We start from the raw sequence: 21,311 nt of genomic DNA, 5'->3' as shown, positions 1-21,311 counted from the left end.
ACAAATCCCCACAGCTAAGCTCATCCTCATGTGTAATAGTGAAAGACAGTGTTCCTATCCTAAAATCAGGATTCAGTCAAGCATGACCACTACCATCTCATTCATTCAATTTTACTCTGGAGGTCAGAGAGCAAGCAGTGAAATAAAGATAACTTTGTGTGTATATAAAGAAATTTTTTAAAATCCTCTCTATATTGGCAGACAATAAGATTTTGTTAATAGAAAATTCTGCAGAATTTGCAGGCCAGCATTGTCTCAGGGTACAAGAACAATATTTTTTAAATTATGTTTTTATATATTACAATAAACAAAATCCCATTGAAGTTATTTCAGTTAAAATAACATCAAAATAGTGAATTATTTATAAATAAATGTGCCAGAAGTAAAAAAATTGAACATGAAAAAATTATGAAACATTGTTGAAAGAAATTATGGAATACTAAATAAATGTAGAAATATTTTCATGAAATGGCAAAAGTAATGTTTGGTGAGAGCTGTTAATTCTCCACATTTGGTGTATGTGTGTGTGTGTGTACCTGGGGATGGAATCCAGGCCTTATGCATGCAAGGCAAGCATTCTACCATCTGAGCTATATCCCCAGCCCACAAATTTATTTTTTGATTAAACACAATCCTTATCAAAAGCTAAACTGTGTCTTCAGAAAAAAATAATAAGTTCATCCAAAGTTCATATTAAATTTTAAGATCCCCAAGTAGCAACAACAATCTCGATAAAGAAGAAGAAAACTTGATAAATTAACACTTCAATTTCAAAACTTATCACTCTGCAGTGATCATATGAGATCATAGCATAAATGTAAACTATATAGTATATAATAAATATACATATCATTAATACATAATAAGTGATACATGATAAGTTATACTTCAATGACACCAACTTGCAATCCAGAAATAAACCCTTAAATTTATGGTTAATTTATTTTTTTAATGTGCCAATTCACTAAAAAAGGATTTTTTTCAGCAAACGATTTTAAAACATTTGCATGTTCACATGCAAAAGGACTGATTTAGAACTTTATCTCAAAGTATGTATAAAAATTAACTCCAAATGGGCTATTGTGAAGACAAGAGTAAACATAGCAGGACTGAAATAGCTGTCCTTGAATAGGCATACTTGATAAACTGAGTCATTGGTTAAAACCTGGGAATGGATTTTAGGAGTATGTCTACTATGACCTAAATAAGAGTGGCTTAATGATCCTATGTGGTTTGTAAAAAATAATATGATTTATGCTGAATATTTGTTTTCCTTCTGATAATCTGGACTTTGGGGTATGGAAGCAAAGCATATCTGTGTGACTAGCCCTTAGCAGAAACCATAGTTAACCATTCTCTAATGAACTTTCCAAATAGACAAAACTGCACAAGATATAATTTGATACTGGAGGGATTATGCGCCTTTTCAGTACCTAAGTCTTTGAAGATTGCACCAGGTTTTCCATGACTTTCATCCAATGCAACTTTCCCCTTTACAGACTTTAATTTGTTATATTTCTCTGTCCTAAATCTTAACTGAGTGTGTGACTTAATGCGGAGTTTTGTGAGGTCAGTCACCCAGATAAAATCTTCATGATCTTGAGATTGTCAAAGATTTCTCATATATGACACCAAAATCCCAAAGAATAAAAAAATTGTTGTTTGAACTACACCAAAACTAATTTTCATTTAAAAAATAGTTTTAGCTAGACACAATACTTTATTTGTTTGTTTGTTTATTTATTTATCTATTTATCTATTTATTTATTTATTTGTTTATTTATTTATTTAGCTTATATGTGGTGCTGAGGACAGAACCCAGTGCTTCACACATTCTATGCAAGCACTCTACCATGGAGGTATAACTGCAGTCCCTTAATTTTCATTTCAAAATACCATTTAGTAGTGCATACACAAGCTACAAAATGAGAAAAAAATAATTGGAAATGAATATCAGATAAGATATTTGTATGCAGAATATATATATATATATATATATATATATATATGTACACAACACATACACACATGTGTGTATGTGCATTTACATATATCCATATGCAACCTGACTCAACAAGACACAAGTTTCATTAAATATCAATGGATATTTGAATTAATATTTATCCAAATTTTATACATGAATAGCTAATGCACATAAGATGCCCAACTTAACGTCTTTAGTCATTAAAACTTAAACTCACAATGAAATACCATTTCATATGCACAAGAAGGACTGAAATCCAAAGGAGACAATAAAAAGCTTAGTTGCATCCATAGAGAAATCAGAACGCTCAGGTGTTGCTATTTGTTATGCACAATGATGTAAATGCTTTGGGAAAAAATTGATAATTGCTCTTAAAGTTAAACATAAGTTCACCAGAAGACCAAGTATTATACATACATATATATATATATATATATATATATATATATATATATATATATATATATATATATTTCCAAGAAGAAAGAAATTATATTTTCATAGAAATAACTATATAGAGATGTTCAGAGCAACATTATCCATAATAGGTAAAAGAGACAGAAGAAAACAAAACACTGATACATTCTCTAACAGAACCTCAAAATCATTACATCAAATAAAAGAATTTTGGCATAAAAGATTATATATTGTGTTACCACTTCATATAATTTGTGTAAAGACAAACGTGCACAGACAGAAAACATAATCAGATGTGCCTGGAGCCAGATGTGGAAAGAAGAATGACTGAAAGTCAGCTAAAAGTTTGTTTTTTGTTTTGTTTTGATTTGCAGTGACAGAAATATTTTAAGTTTAGATTTGCTGATACTTCTACAATCCTACAATTTTTCTAAAAACTAATTAATTTTATCCTTGAAATTAATAAATTTAAAGCATGAAAATTATAACTTAATGATGCTGAAAAATTAAACTATTTTTATGTTACTTCTTCTAATTTTTGTAAATTTTTCTTATGAGCTTAAGTAAGAAATTGTTAATTCCATGCTAATGGTATTGTTCAATCATATATCAATAAATCTTTCCTGTTAGTTTATACTTCTCTCAAATTTTACTGTATTTTGAAGATATTTTTAAACGTTTTGAACTACACATTTTTTAAATATCTCCCTTGTTAAATTTTTATTAACATTACAATTTAATTGTATTGGAAACACTCTATTGCTTAAAAAAATATACAGTTTTTTAAGAGTCTCTTGCATAGTGTTTAGTGGATAGTGTTTAGCACTTGACATTTCAGTGTCCCCTGTTTTAGTGACATCCTATGGTCCACAATGTGTTCTCTTTTGTAAATCTTTCATGGACTTGAAAAGAATGTATATTTTGTAGTTGATGGATTATTCTAATGTCAATTGGGCAAAGTTAGTTGATTTTTTTAACTTCAATTCTACTATTCTTTAGGAATTTTCTATCTCCCTTTTACATTAATTATTAAAAGAGGAGTATTAGAATCTCTTACTAAAATTGTGGATTTGTGTGTTTCTCTTTTGAATTATATCAGTTTTTACTTAATAATATTATGTAACAAAAATATGTGTTTATTATGTTCTTTGTGATTATGGCATGTTATTTGGTATTATGAAATCTAATTTGTCTGATAAAGGTACAGTCATTTCTAATTTACATTGATTATTGATAGCATGTTGTATCTTTTTCCATCCTTTAACTTTTAACCTATTTGTTTCTTTATACATAAAATAAATTTTCTGTAGGGAACATGCAGTTACATCTTAGGTAACTATCTAATAATCTATGAGGTTTTTTTTTTTTTTTTTGTACTGGGGATTGAACTGAAGAGTGCTTAACCACTCAGGCACATCAACAGTCCTTTTTATATTTTATTTAGAGATAGGGTCTCACTTGTGGCCTCATTAAATTGTTGAAGCTGGCCTTGAATTTGAGTTCCTCTTATCTCAGCTTCCTGGGCAGCTGGGATTACAGACATGTGCCAATCTATGACTTTTAATAGGAGATATTTAAAACTTTAAATTAATGGGATATGAATATTTTTGGTTTAAATCTATCACCTTGATTTTTCTTTGTTCTTTCTATTCTTTGTTTTCTTCCTCTTGTTTGTTTTCTTTTTTTTTTAATCAAAAAACTTTCTTTGAACAGCAGTTTTAAGCTCACATTAAACACAGGGAAATGAAAAGAAGGGAGAGGGAAACAGGAAATAGGAAAGACAATGGAATGTATCTGATTTAACTCTCCTAAGTACATATAGAAAACAACATAGTGAATCTCTACATCATGTAAAAGCACAAGACCGGGATTCTAATTAGAATAAGATGTCCTCCATGTATGTATAAATATGTCAAAATATACTCTACTGTCATGCATAACTTAAAAGAACAATTTTTAAAAATTGCCTTAAAGTTTCTCTGTGTTCTGCAAATTTATCCTTTTCTTCACAGTTTTGCCTTTTCAAGAACATTCTGTAGGTGGACTCACCATGTTGAGCTTTTCCAGGTTGTCTTCTTTCACATAGTAGTATGCATTTTGGTTTCTCCATGTCTTTTTATGCCTAAATAGCTCATTTCTTTTTAGCAGTAAATAATATTATGTTGTCTAAATTCATCAGTGTTCTTACCTGCTCATCTACTGAAGGACATCTTGGTTGCTTCCAAGTTTTGGCAATTATGAATTAAAGATGCCATAAATATTCATAGGCAGGCTTTTGCATGGATGTAATTTTTCAATTCATTTGAGTAAATACCAGAAAGTAATTTTTTAAGGTTCTATGAGAAGATATATTTACTTTCATAAGGAATTGCTGAACTATCTTGAAAAGTGATCACACCATTTTGAATTTCAGCCATCAATGAATAAGAGTTTTATTTCACACTATCATCAGCATTTCTTATTATCAAGGTTTCAAATTTTGGACTTTCTAACAGATGTAAAGTATTATATCATTGTTGGTTTAATTTGCAATTCCCTAATGGCATATTAAACTGAATATCTTTTTATATGCTTACTAGTCATTTGTAAATTTTCTTAGGGAAGTTATCTTTTAAGATGTTTTACAATGAGGTAGTCTATTTTGATATTATTTTTAAGTGTTCCATAAATGATTTCAATAATTGTTCAATATCAGATATGTCTTTTGAAAATACATTCTCCCAGCCTGAAATTTATCTTCTTGTTCTCTTGTCCTGCCTTCTCTTTGACAAATCAGAAGTTTTAATTTTAATAAATTATAGCTTATCAATTATTTCATTCCTGCATTGTGCCTTTGATGTTATATGTAAAAAGTCATTATCGTATCCAAGGTTGTGTAGGTTTTTTCCTATGCTAATTTTAAGAACATTATAGTTTTTTTGCATTTCAATTTAGATCTAGGAATAACTTTAAATTAATATTTAAAATGGTAGTCAGGTCTATTTTTCTATCCTTTTATTTGCATATGGATATCTAGTTGTCCTAGTGTCATTTTTTAAGAAGATAATTTGCTGTATTACACTGTCTTTGCTCCTTTATCAAATATGAGTTTATCATATCTACATTGGTGGTCTACTTTTGGACTCTACAAACTGTTCCATTACTTGTCTATAATTTCATTCATGTCACACAGTATTAATTATTTTTATCTGTATAGTAAGTCTTGATGACAGGAAATACAATTCTTCTGACTTTGTTTTCCTTCAGTTTGATCTTTGCTACTGTGAGTGTTTTGCTTTTCTTTAAAAACTTGAGGGTTAGTTTTCTTATATCCCAAAGAATTTTCATTCATCTTTCATTAAATCTAAAGAAAATGTTGGGAAGAGCTGACATTTTATTTGATACTCAATCTTTTTATTCATGAACATGATTATATTTCCTCAATGTATTGAGATTATCTTTGATTTCTTTGTTAACATTTTGTAGTTTCTCTTATGTATTTTGTATAAATATTTTGTTATATTTATAACTGAACTTTTTTCTTTAGCTGCTAATGTAAATGGTGTTATGTTCTCTAATTTCAGGTTCCAATTGTTCATGGATAGCATAAAAGACAATAGTTAACTTTCTGGTTAACCATTCCCAATGTGTTAACTCTGCCAACTTGTAATAATTATTTACTAATTCCAGAAATTTTCTGGGTTTTTGTTTGTTTGTATTATCTACATGAATAATAATTGTATCTGTGAATGATGTCAGTTTTATCTCTTTCTCCCTAATGTGCATTAGTAATAAAATGTAATAATTTGCATTATTTTATTTTCTTGTCTTGTTGCATTAGTTAAGACTTACAGTAGTATATTGAGAAGCAGTGGTAAGGGGGACATCTTCATCTCTTTCCTAATCATAATGGGGAAACTTTTTCCCATTAAAGAAGTATAATGTTAACCATAGTGAGGGTTTATAGTAATATTCCTTTCAGATGGAAGAAGCTCCTCTGTATTACTAGTTTGCTGAATGGTTGTTCTATATTGTTAAATGTCTTTTCTGCATTTATTAATACAATAATGTATTTTTTCTTCTTTAGCATGCTTAAGTAATTGAGTATAGTAACTGCATTGAAACGTTGGGCAAGCATTACACATGAAAAAAAATCTCACATAACTATGATATTCAATTCTTTATATATGTAATTGGATTTAATCTGCCAATATTTTTTTTCACAAATTTTACATATATTTTCATGAGAAAATTAGACTATAATGTTCTTTTCTTGTAAAGTCTTTTCTTTGGCATTAGACTTGATAATGTCTTATTGAATGAGTTAGGAATTATTCTTTCTGCATGTATCTCTTAGAAAAAAACGATGTAAAAATTAGTATAATTTTTTTTTTCTTAAATGATTGGTGGAATTGACCAGGAAGCATTTGGTTCTTTCTTTATAGAATATTATTAATTGTATATTCAGTTTCTTTAAAGATTATAGTCTTAACTTATTCAGATTGTCTATTTCTTCTAGTATGTTTTGGCAGATTATATCTTCTATAAAATTTAGTCCATTTCATGTAGATTATCAAATTTTGGGACATATAATTTTCATAATGCTACTATTTTTTTCTTAATATTCAAGAAATTCATAGCGATTTGTTATGGTTTGGATATAAGTTGTCCCCCTAAAGCTCACATATGAGACATGCAAGAAGGTTCAGAGGAGAAATAATTGGGTCACAAGAGTGTTAACCGAATCAGTAAATTAATTGACTGATAGAGATTAACTGAATGGTAATTAAAGTGGTAGGGTATGACTGGAAGAGGTGGCAATTGAAACATGGCTTTAGTGTATACATTTGGTACCTGGAGAATGGAGACTCTTTTTCTGCTTTCTGGTCACCATGTGAGCTGCTTCACTCTGCCACATTCTTCTACCATGATGTTCTGTTTCACCTCAAGCCCCAAGGAATGGAGCTGGCCTTCTATAGACTCAGATATCTAAAACAGTGAGCCCTCAAATAAACTTTCCCTTCTCTACAGTTGTGTTAGTTGGGTCCTCTAGTGCCATCAGCAAAGAAGCTGACTAAAACAAGGTTACTCTTGGTTTATCCTTGATATTCATAATTTGTATCATATCCCTAATCCTCTTTCTCTCTCTCCTCTTTAGTTATCCTGGCTGAAGACCTATTGATTTTATTACATTTTTAATGAACCAGCTTTTTTGTTAATTTATATGTTTATTTTATGTTTTCAATTTATTTAATTTGTGCTCTAATTTTTATTATTTCATCTTTTGTCACTTTTAATATGATCTTTTTCCTATTTTTCAGATGGAAGTTTAGTTTATTGTTTTTAGATATTTCTTCTTTTCTAACATATCTATATAACACTACAAACTTTTCTTTAAGCACTGTTTTTGCTGCACTCCTACAATTTTGATAAATTGTATTTCCATTTTTATTTACTCCAAGTTTCAAATTTTCTCTTGAGACTCCTATTTCACTGACATATTTTAAAATGTGTTATTTAATGTCCACATGTTTGGGAATTCACCAAACTATCTTCCTCTTAATTACTTCTAGGTTAAAACTGTGGTCAAAGAGCTGGTATTTTATAATTTCCATTCCAGTAAATTGTTACAGAATATTTTGCTACACAGAATATAGTTATAATGTTAGCTTAAGAATAATGTATAATCTATGTAAAAACCATATTATTAGCAAATAAATGTACAATTTAAAAAAAAAGAATAATGTATAATTGGCTGTTGTTAGATGAACTAGTCTACAGATGTCAATGATATCCAATTGACTGAAACTGCTGTTGAGTTTAATATGTCCTTAATGGTCTGGTGGAACTGTCTATTTACGATAAAAGCTATTAATGTTTCCAACAACAATAGTGAATTCATCTATTTCTTCTTTCATTTCATGAGTTTTTGTAACACATAGTTTGATCTCCATGGTTAGGTGCATTTACATTAAGGATTAATTAATTCAATATTCCTGAAATACTGACCTCTTCATCATTATGTAATGTCTCTATACTTTTAATATATATGTGTCTTTATTTTTAAAATGAGTTCTTTTTGTAGATAACATATGGTTGGATTTTGTGTTTTGATGTACTCCGATAGTCTTTTTCTTTTAATTGCTGTATTTACACCATTAACATTTAAATTGGTTATTGATATAGTTTATGCCATAATTCTACTGTTTTGTATTAATAGGCTTTTTTTACCCATTTATTCCTTCTACATATTTTGTCTTTTGTAGTTGTAATTGAATAATTATATTATATATATATTCTGGTTGTTTTTTAATACATTAATCACACTTATATTAAGATCATTTTAGTTCTTGCCCTAGACTTTGTTATATATATTTACAACTTCTTCACTAACAATTTTATATAACACTGCTCCACTTTATAGAAAGGTATCTTATAATATTAAAACTTAACAAAAAACTAATTGCTCCTTCCCATATTGTGGCTTTGTTATAATTCATTTCCTTTATATATAGGCACACATAAACTTACATATGTATGTATACACATATAATCATATAAAAAGGAACATATTTTTACTATTGTTATTTTGAACAAAATTCTGTTAGACCAATTATGAATAGGAAAAATGGAATTTTTTTCTTCATTTATTTTATTTCTGATGTTCTTTTTTCATGTAGATCTAAATAAATCTGCTGACGTACATAATTTTTCTTCCAGCTAAAAAACTTTTAACATTTCTTCCAAGACAGTTTTACTAACAACAAACTCCCTCAATTTCCATTTGTCTGAGAAGGGCTTCATTCTTTCTTCTGTTTTTAATTTAGTGGAGTACAGAATTCTAGGTTAGTAGAGATTTTTCTCTTCTGGCTATTTAAATATTTTACTTCATTGTTTTCTGGTTTCAAATAAGTCTGATGTAATTATTATCTTGGATTCTGTATAGTTAAGTTACTCCTCACACTGGTTTTTACCAAAATATTAACTTTTATTTGATATTCTGAAAGTTGACTATGATATGCCTAGGTGCAAGTGTAAGTTTGTAAGTTTTTTCTTGTTTGTTCTTTCTCTTTCTCTCTCTCTCTCTCTCTCTCTCTCTCTCTCTCTCTCTTTGGTTTGTTTGCTTTTTGTGGTTTGTGTTTTGGGTTAGGTTTATTTCATTTACATTTTTGTTTGTATTTACCTGGATATTCTATACGCTTCCTAGATTTGCAGTTTGGAGTACTTACGTTAACATGGGGGAAATTTTTAGTCATTTATTGCTTCTTGTTTTTCCATTATTCATATATTAATATCTTTTGTAGTTATTCCAAAGGTCTTGGTATTGCCTTCTGATTTTGTTTATTTTCCAGTAGTTTTAATCTTTGAATTTTGTTTTGGAATGCTATATTGGCATATATTCAAGTTAAATTATCTTTTTCACCTTCCACATATCCATTCTTCCAAAGAGTCCATCAATGGTGTTTTTCATTTTTGTTGCAATTATTTGGTTCTCCAATATTTTTTTTATTCCATGTTACACTTTTCTTCATTATGTTTACATTATCCATCTGTTCTTGGATGTTGTCTAGCTTTTCTGTTGAAGCCCTTAGGCTTGATTATTCCTGGTATGATAATAAAAAATGTTCTTTCTATATCTTATTCTTTTTCTGATACATGTTCAGTATATTCAAACTGTGTATATGCATGTATTTATTTTGATTTGGCTTTAGTGTTCCTTGTATTTTTTTAAACTGACATTATACACTGGGTAGAAGGTACTATGGTAAATAGGCTTTACCAATGTATTGAAAAATGGAGGTACTTCATAGCATCACCATTAGGTCTTAGTCTTCTGTTATCTCATCTACATGGACTATAAACCTCATCAGAGCTTCTCAGTATTTCCCCTGTAGGTGGGACAGGATGACTAGAGAAAGCTAGCTCTTCCATGGTGTAGGATAAGTTTTGAATAAACCCAGAAAATTGAGTCCCTCTCAGTTGTAACTTCTCTACTTGAAACCTCCAGAAATTTGTCAGTTACAGTTCAGATTTTCCTTTGCAAAATTAGTCCTTGCTGAGGTTTCTGCTCGCGTGTTTCTATTCCATAAAAATCATGATTCTTTGTGTGTACGTGTGTGTGTGTGTGTGTCTTTTCAATTTCCAGGGTACCAGGTTGTCCATGAATTCTTTGATAAATCTAACATCATTGATTTTAAACCTTGTTCAGCTCTTTACTTATTATGATAGATTGGTGGCTGCTAAGCTTGTTATGTACTGAACTGAAGAACAGATGTCCTGACTTCTGTATATATTGTGCATTTCATGGTATTCATTACTAGTATTTATGTCCTCTTTTGGTATATTGACACTATGCTTTTATCCCTCTCATAATACTTAGTTTATTAGAGTCTGAATTTGTATGATATTAATTCACCCACAGTAAAGACCCTTATAACATTTCACATTTCTATTATTTTCTTCAACTTTACCTTTTTCTAATACTTTAATTTACATATAATTAACCCCCAAAATAAAATGTTATTTTTGTTGAAAAACTGTTATCATTTTAAAAGTTAATTATGTAGATTCTTGCATATTAACCTATGTAGTTGTGGATGCTACTTCTTTTACTTTCTTTTTATAGTAAATACTTCTGGTTCATGTTTTTTTCTTCTTGGAAAATTTCATTTAACTTTGTGGTAGTGATGGTGAATGTCTAAAAATAGTCTTAAATTTACCATACAGTTAATTTTTTTTCTCCAGATATATAATTCTAAGTTGACTATTTTGCAAGTACTTTTAGGTATTTCTCCACTGTATTTTTTTTCCATTGTTTGTGATGAAACATTTGGTGTCATTGAGGAATTTATTCCTCCATGTATGTATTTTTGTTTCTCTTCTTGCTTTTATTTTTTGCTTTATCATTGGTTTATAGCAACTTGACTATAAATTTTGAGCAAGTTTTGGCTTTGGTAACTTAAGTTTCATTGAACTCTTTGTAACTGAATATTTATAATTGTAATCAAATTTAGTGAAATTTGAGTCATTTTCACGTAATTTTCTGCCCCTTATTCTTTAAGAAACTCTACAATCCAAGCATATGATCTTTTGTTTACTGTGATTTCCCTCATTACTTACTGATATAATTTTCTTAAAAAAAAAAAAAAACTCTTATGCTCTCTGTATTTTATTTTGGACAGTTTTCATGACTATGCCTTCATATTCATTAATCTTTTCTACTGAAATATTTAATCTATTATTAATATCTTCTAGTATATTTTAATTTTCAGACATTATTTTATTTACATTTGAACTTTTAAATTCACTTATCTCTTAATATTTTATACAAATTAAGTTTTTACATCTGAATTGAAATTATAAGTAGTTGAATATTTCTTTTTGATGATTTGGATATCTTTGTCAGTTATATGTTAGTATTGATTTCTTCAATATTCTCCAAATTACTGATAATATATTCTTGTTCTTTGCACACCTGGTACTTTTTTTATTGGATATTAGTCATTGTTAATTTTACCTTATTGGTTTGGTTTGGTCAATGTTATTTTTTAAATTTTCATCTTTTGTTGTGACATAGCTATATTACTTGGAAATGGTATCTTTTTTCAGTTACTGTTTTAAGTTTTTTTACATTCAGTCAGAAGATGTTTAGACTAATATTATTATTTCCCATTTGTAAGGCATTTTGTGTATGAGCCCCAGTGTTCTAAAAGCAGTGAGGTGTTCCAAATTGACTGGTGTGAAAAGACTATCCTCAGTTATCTAAGTGTTCTGGGTACTGGACCTTTTATGTTTTATGTTTGTGGTTTAGTAAGACACAAGCATTTTCTTCAGAAATATGCTCTAGTCAGTACTCTGCTTAATATTAAAAAGAAAAAAACCTTCTGCAGATCTCTGGAGTTCTCTTTTTCTGCCATTCCTCACTCTGTTAGTAAGACTGTAAACTCTAGCTGCCTAGATCTCTCTGGCCTCTAACATCGAACTCCTAAACCCAAACATTTTTCTGTTTTCTACCTCTGAGATATGCCCTGAAAGCTCTCAGTATACATTAATATGGGACAACAGGAGCATTCACATTGTTTTCTATATCTTGAAGAACATTTCCTTTATTGTCCAATGCCCAAGGTTTTCTGAACCATTGTTTGTTGCATGGATTTTGTCAATTTTTTCTTTCTTTCCTTCATTTTTGTTTTCCTTCTTTTCTTCCTTCCTTTATCTAGAAACAGAACTCCTCCAAATGTTACCCTTTTGAAATTATCTTACTAAAGGCCTTTACTTAACAAAATGTATTAGTCTCTCATTTTCACTTTTCCCTGTATCTTTTGCATTATTTGAGTATTTTAATCACTCAATTTTGTCAGAAGCAGCAAATGAATTTTAGTCATTGAACTGCCCAGAGATGCCACTCTTGGGAATTTCTCATGCAAAGGCACTGAAGGAAGATTGCCCAGTTGCTATGGTGACATCTTTTTCAAAAGGGGTTCTGTGCCAGCCACAGAATTTATCAGCTCTTAACCTTGGGTTCAAATGCCAGTTGCTCAGGAGTAGAGATTTATGGGTACAAGTTGATGATTATAATTAGGCTACCAGAAGTTGGTCTTTAACTTTGAGTGCTTTGAAAAAAACTTTCTCACAACAAATCTTTTTAATGATATACCATATAATAAATGTGCTGAGCTGACTTTTCATTGCATTCCATTTGAGTGTAGGAACCACCGGGTCCCAGCTTTTTCTCTATTTGTGTGTTTGTTTTGGTAATCCCCCAGTGTCCCCCATCAGGTTTCCTAAATTAACCATCATGCAGGTGGCAACGCAATTGTATATCCATTATGGACATATTTACTGTAAATCTTTGCAATTTTTGTTTTAGCTGTTGCCTCATTAATTTATTTGAAATAGAAATAGAGTATTATACTGACAGATAATTTTAAGTTTCAGGTTTTTACATTAAATATAGTAGAAAGAAAAAGGTGAACCTATTTTTTATATGTTCTGTGTAACTCAACTATACATGATATTATCTTTTCAGTTAATTTCAATGTACTTTTGATTCACTTCAATTTATATGAAGTTAGTAATAAGATGCCTTCAATTTTTCATACTATCTTAAAATTTGGCTTAAATTTTTCATTTGTAGCACATCTCTATTTGAATACTACATTGTAAAAAGTAATACTTGATGTGCATTTTTATTTATTAATATTTACAGTTGAAAGTGTGGATTTATACAACCAAGTTTTTGAACATATATTCAGTTTTCCATTAATTGAATTGAATACTAAATGTTGTTTTCATTAATCTTCATATCCACATAAACAAAACTCCTTCAACAATTTTTATAAAAACTGATATGATTTTTGAAGAAAAGTGGTACTGGTTGAAACTATGCCTGTAAAAGTTAAGGAAATTCACTAATTTCTGTGTCAACTCAGCTTTGTCCACAACATAGTCAGTAGCATATACCAAAAATGGTTATGGAGACTGGGCATTTTGGTGGATGCTTGTAATCCTAGCAACACAGGAGACTGAGGCAGGAAGATCACAAAGTTCAAGTCCAGTCTTGGCAACTTAGTAAGACTGGGTCTCAAAATAATATATAAAATAAAAATAACTGGGGATGTAGCTCAGTGGTAGAACACATCCCTGGGTTCTATATCTGGTACTAAAAATAAATAAATAAATAAATATCTGTGAAACTGAATTCTTCAACCAATATTGTGTTCTTACATTTTGGTAGATTTTTGCAACATGTGTATGTGAGTGTATAACATTATAAATCACAGGTAAAATCATATGTATGCTGATAATGTTAGAAAATGTATAAAACTATAATTCATTCCTATTTTGAAAAAGTTTCAATTTCAACACATATTTTATACTATTTAGTTAACAAATAAACTTTTTTTTTCCTTGAACTTCAAATCGAACTCATTCTTATGCAGCGTGATATTTCCAAGAAAACAAAACACTGCCATTTTTCTGTTTTTTGTCTTAGATTATTAACTATTTGGCAGGCATTCCTTTGGTTTCAAGAAAATTTTCAATTGGAATTAACACTACAGTAAATCCTTTTTAGAAATAAAATGCTTCCATGTTGAACCAAAGTAAATTGGCAAAGAACACAAGAGTAATAAATTCATTGTTAATGATTCATAGCATCTGTCGTATAGACTGCAGTTTTTACAACTGTATCCATGACGATTTAATAAGTCTGCTTCAGAAACCAAGCACAAATATTTTCAATATGTATAATGCATTCAAATGAAGCATTAAGGAAAGCATCAGTCCCTTTCATTAACATTCTAATAAGTATTTTTTATTTTTGACCTAATATAGTTGGAGTACCATCTATCAAGACAAAAACTAATTCTCTCATATCTAGCTTAAATTCTTCTTAACAGAAGTAAAATACTACAAAGATAATTTCATCATACATTCAATTTTTAGGCTTCAAGATAATGAAAATTTTTGGTGAGATAAATTTCTTTGATGCAAATATTTCTGTATATATTAATTGCATGGAGATGGAGTCTATATATTACCAAATTTATTGAAAGCTATAGAAATTATTTGTACTGTTTGAGCATAGAATCTCATATGGAAATAACCAACATAATTTTAGTCTCTTTGAGTTTAATTTTCATGTGTAGTAAGCCCTTCTGAATCTCTTCTTAATACTATGCTTTTTAAAATTTTTGCCTTTTTTTTTTCTGTACAGAGTGGGGATCAAACACAGGGCCTCAGGCTTGCTGGGGAAGCACTCTAGATCTGAGCTACATCTTTTGTCAACTCTGTTTAATTTAAAAATAAATGCATATATTTTTTAGTCTGGCAAAATAATATAATCATACGGTAAATAAAATGATTATGTAGCTTTAATAAACAATTACAGTTTGCAATAGAATGTTGTGATGCATCCTATTTGCATGAATATTTATATAAAGTCCTTACAATGATTAAAATAGGTACATAGAAAATAAAAGCAATTCAAATAATCACATTTCTACTAACTACATTGATGAGTTCTTATGTATAATACTAGAAAGAGTTCATGTGCCCAACATATATACTACAATTTAATATTATCTTTGATGATGCAATAGAATTGTGCATTACAGAAGTTATTTTACACTGTTTCATTATATAATTCAAAATAAAATTAATTGGAAGTAAATAAGATTAAAACTTTAGTTCCTCCATTATATTCATCACATCTCAAGTGATTCAACATCACGTGCATATGTATTGACTGACATAGTGGACAATGTGGCTTTAGATGTTAACATGTACAGATATAACAACTCAGCCTACCAGTAAGTAGCATTATACCACTTTACATCAAAACACTGAAAACACTGTTCTTCCATCTTTCTCTTCACTTTTAAACTACAGATTTTACATATGTATTCAACATCTGCTATAAACCCATAATAATAAATTTTTATTTTTGCTTTAAACAGAAAATTCGATTTTATGAAGATTGCTTTAGTGAGCAAAATATGTTTTACATTTATTCACATAGATGTTGGGTTCTGCCCATTTTTTGTATGACTCCAAATTTCTTTCTTGTATTATTTTCCTTTGTCCTAAATAACTTTAACATTTCTTGTGTTTTTTTAATTTTATTAAAAATTTAAATACATCACTTTAAAACCTGAAAAGTTGATTGTTTTGAGTGCCATTCAGAACAAGAGAAAACTCTGCTATAGGTCCAGTCTCCTGTACAAGCTACTCTACCACTTAGACCATGTGACCCAGCAGATGCAATGGTGTTTGAAATGTCAGTGATAGATGGGAATGCTATTTGTAGCCTTTGGCAGGAATATATAGACAAATCACAACACATGCTTTTAGGATTTTGGAACAAAACTCTGCCATTCACCACAAATAACTACTTTCCTTTAGAGAAAGAGCTCTTGACCTGCTACTGAGCCTTAGTAGAAAATGAATGCTTAACTATGGGCTTCCAAGTTACTATATGACCTGGCTGCACTTCATAGACTCTGTGTTATCTGACCCACTAAGCTAAAAACAGGCATATACAGCAACCACCCATCACCAAACTGAATGGTAATACACATGACAGGGCTTAAGTGGTCTCCAAAGTCACACTAAGGCATAATCATAAATGTCTCCAGTATAATACATTGCCTTCTCTCTCTCTCTCTCTCTCAGTCTACACCTTTGGCCTTGTGGAGTATTCCCTATAATCAGTTAACAGAGAATAAGGCTTGAGCCTGGCCTACAGATGATCCTATAAAATATGCAGCTACATATTTTACAGTACTGCCAAAGGAGATTGCTGCCTGTTTTCTTCAAATTTTGTAAGTTCATTGTCTTACCTTACAACAGGCACAAAACTTTGTCCTTTAATCTTTGCCGTACATTACACACAGACAGACACAACATATACAAAATGTATCTAGAGGACAACCCACTTTCTTTTTGTTTATGCTGCATATATCCATTTTAAGCTACATGGTTTTTGTTTGTTTATTATGTTGTTCATTTTATTTTTTACTCTTAGAAAACTCTTCTAGTTATGAGAGCATCCATAAATTCAACGTAAATAAACGTTTATGACAATTTATTCCTTAGCATACTTTATAGCATCCTATAATAAAAGACTAGACAGCATTTCATCCATCCTTAATTTTATAGCAATTATCACTGAAAGTCTTAGAATACAGAATATATTAAAAATGCTAATAATGTTAAAGTTGTGTTATTATGAATATTAGATCAACTAACATATCAAAGAGGAAAGATTATGAAATACTAGATTTATTATAATCTCTTGCACATAATTGCCACTAGATAAATTAGATTTTAGCAGAACTCCATCTCTAGGTGTATATTGTTTTCATGGGACAGCAGGAAAACAAAAAAACACTACTAAATAAATAATTTGGATAAGAAGGATGGAAATTGGTATAAAATTTTGATTGATAGTGAAGAGTCCTAGATAAATTAATGCATTATCAAATTTGTAAGAAGGGTTGTACTTTACAAGGACAAAGACAGAATAGCAATTTAATGTCCTTAAAAGTTTAAATATTGAGGTTAATTAATATACCAGAGAAGAGAAAGGCCAAGAAAGGTAGGACAGCATGGTATCTTGGAAGACAAAATAAAGAGAATTACCTATAATTTCCATGGTATGTCACAGACACATGTGTGAGAAGTTTTTCTATTCATGAGATAAAGTGTTTTTCTCAGTGACTTCATTGTCTTTAACAAACTGCCTCCCTGTAATAATGTCACTGGCCCTATTTCATTCTTTTTCCAAATCATAGAGAACAATTCACCTTAGAGCTTTAAAATAGTGAATGACCATGTTTACTCCCAATTTGGGATAGCTGAATAATAGTGACTGGAAATGTACAGTATTGATCAGCAATAGTATTCTTAAATTATTAAAATGAATGTTTTATTATGTTCTACATGATTTAATGTTTCAACACTTTGAACAAAAATCTAGCTTCTTACAGCGCACATGTGCAAAACTTCAAGAACTTGAAAGATGTGCATTATATGCACACATAATGGCAAATTCAATAATCCCTTTGGCAAAATAGCTCTTTAACACTTAGAGTGAAACAATCTTTGTTTCAAGAGTCTTGAGAGCATTCATAAAATAGCACTATCTCTACTAATAGTATACATGCAGAACCTTACCCAGAGAAAAATGTTATATAAAAATAAAGGCCTAGCATTTTTAAAAATTATTTTTATTATATGTGCTCCAATTTTGAAATTCTATGGAAGTTTTAACTTTTTCCCTAGTGGTTATGAACCTGATAGAGGGATTATAATTTCAAAGAGTGAAACAGCAGCATTTATAGGTATGAATGAGCAACAAAAGTGCCCCCCCAACCCGCCACGCTGATATTGAACAACAGCTGATTTTTTTATTTGGGGTTTCTATCTCTAATATATTGTTTCCCAAACTAATAGTGCAATTCTGTTGATCAAGCTTAATGCAGATATGGTAAAGAATGTGGTCATTTATAATAGGTAAATAGCTGCCTGAGCCATTTAGATACCAGACAGCAATAAGTGCTCAGTGATTGAGATGGAAAATGGACGTCTCATTTAAAAGAAAATCAAGCAGTTCATTAATTTATGCCCTTTTAAACCCGCGAATGTTTTGTAATTCCTAGATTTTAGGGAACTTTTAAAAGTCTGGTCTAAAATGCCACAGGCACATTAGCAGGAACATTTAAAGCTGTTAGAGGCTTCCAGCAGATTGTATTATTTATTATGTGCAGGCTCTAGAGGCTAAGAGCAGCTGAAAGGATGGCAGTACCAACAGCTGAAAATGAGGATTCTCTAAATAAAGGGCCAGTTGCCATTTAGCCTGGTGTGTAAAGAACTGAAAATAAAGTGAAACTCCTGTGAAAACAAAAAATGAGTCCTTCTATCCCTGTGTAACTGAAAGTGGAAATGTTTGTACACTATTTCATCAAAAGGTATAATTAAAAATAGATGCTGCTCTCCCTGCATGAGTGAAAGAGCTGTCATGAACAAATAAGGAACTGAATATGTAAGCACATTTTGGATCACAGGATAGTCTTCAAAACCTGTTTTTTTATTATCATTATTAATATGATCATACATAATAAATGCCATGAATATTTACTTAGTATATGAACAAATTTAGTATACAATTTTCTGATCAAATTTCTGGACTGACTTCTTTCTTTTTTAAAACCGAGAACTATTATTGTCATCTAGATAAGTCCTTGCTTCATTTTTAAGTGTGAAGCACTGGATGGGGTGGACATTATGACACAAAGGGATGTTGACAAATAAAGAAAACATGGCTCCCAAGGTTGAATGAGCTCAGTAGTCTTTGTCTAGACAGGTCATGTAAAAGTCAGGGATACGAGTCATCAATCTGCACTCAAATTTTTTCACCAATATGTCTCACTTTATGAAACAGGTTGAAAAAAAATAATTGAAAGGCTATTGTCCACCTTTCCTTAAAGTCTTAGTAAAATGACCCCTACATGCTTCTTAGTGACCACTTAGTTTTCTTTAGTATGACAACAATGTCAAGATTTGTGATTTAGGATGTGAATAAGACTCCCATGCTGGATCCTCCACATTTCCAGATTAATGAAAACTTCAGTTTTTCTCATTTAAGTTCTGAAATGACCATTGTCTTTAAAATGTGGGTACTTGTCTATGTGTGTGTATGGGGCAGAGGGGGTGTCTGAGGATAAACGTGTGCACTCATTCAGGACAAGAAGACAGGCAACGGTTCTGGGGTGGTTGGAGGAGGCAGTCCTGCTTATTCTAGAACCTTGAGAGCTGCCTTAGATGGATGCCATTTGAGCCTGGAAAATGCCACAGCTGCTGCCATCCAAGGGAATCAGTGTGGCAGCTGCTGCAAAGCAAGTCTGGAGGGACAAGTTTCTCATTGCTAATACCCAGTTTACAAGGTATTCTTTGAGGAGGAGCCATCATATCACTCAGAATAACATAAAATCAAGGGAGTTCTATTACTATAAAGACTTTTTTATGGCTTTTTTATTCTGTCTGTAGCTCTGAAATGATAAGCAGGGTATTGATATTAATGTTTAAGCTTCACAATCCTTCACTAAACCAGTTTTCTGGGTTTTGTGATCCTGGCAGTATTTATCATTAAAACTGTAATTGCATTTCTTATGGCCATGAAATATTTACTTTTATATCTAATTTTAGTCTGTTGCTGAAAGAATATTCCCCAAACTAGAATAATGTTATCTAAGGAAGAAAGTTATCTAAGGCAAGAAATATTGCATTTTCTCCAAAGGATGTGTCTACAATTCATGTTACTAGTGTTAAATTTGCCACTCCTGTGTTCTGTCTCCTACCTCAGACATTACACAGGATCCTGCCCTACCGAACTTCTTTTGGAAGATTAGAAATTAATAGTTTCTGTTATGTTCAGTAATAAGAATTCCATGACAAAATGGCCAACACAGTGTTCAGATTCACGCATAGGACTACTGCAAGAGTGTTGGATTGAGTTACACCTATCTTTGTAAACCCTTGATTTTTTTTTCCTATTGTTCTTTTGCAGTATCCCAGAATTTTCTAGAAGGATCTCTTCAAGGATCCCTGCAATGATGAATATATTTCCTTTTGTTCCCCTATTCTAACTTTATTTTTTATTTGGTACATTACAACTATACATAGAAGTGGAATTTGGTGTTACATATTTATATATGTGCATTCAAAAATATAATTTCATGGGTCTGGATTTGTAGCTCTGTGGTAGAGCATTTGCCTGGCATGTGTGAGGCCCTGAGTTTGATCCTCAGTACCACATATAAATAAATAAATGAAAAACTCCATTTACAGCTAAAAAATATTTTTAAAAATATATGTATATATACTTTCATTCACAGTGCAGGGTGCATTTCCAGAGAAACTTTACTTCTGCCTCCAGAGAATTAATTTGAAAAGCAACAAAAGTTTATCCAATTAATGAAAGTGCCAACACTCCAAGTATAAGCATAGAAAAAAATGGAGAACTGCTATTTAATTGTCTCTGAAAAAAAATAAGGATTCTTAAAAAGACACAGTCAAATTTCTTCAGATTATGCCAAATCAACAGAAAAACATGGGTCTGAGCCATACAGCTTTGATCATATGGAATTTCCCTATAAGAAATTATGCTGGAGTGTGTGAGGAGGATTTTCAGACTAATTGTCATAACAGGAGTCTTTTTGAGAGGTATTGTTCACTGATTTAAATCTTTTTCTTCCTGAAGTTCATAGGAAGAGAATTCTTCCTAGTGTCACTGTTTAACAGTCATATTCTTTAGAAATAAATCAATTTATTACATAAATTAATAAATAACAAAAGACCATTTTTCTTCTTTGAGGTGACTGCCAGTTAGAGGAAGATTTGTGACACTTTCTTACGAAGATTATATTTG

Source organism: Marmota monax, unplaced genomic scaffold (assembly GCF_021218885.2).
Source record: "Marmota monax isolate L192 unplaced genomic scaffold, Marmota_monax_Labrador192_F-V1.1 WCK01_AAM20220418_F8-fsc00033, whole genome shotgun sequence".
Lineage (NCBI taxonomy): Eukaryota > Metazoa > Chordata > Mammalia > Rodentia > Sciuridae > Marmota > Marmota monax.
The sequence above is the reverse complement of the archived record's forward strand: the minus strand, read 5'-3'. Positions refer to the sequence as shown.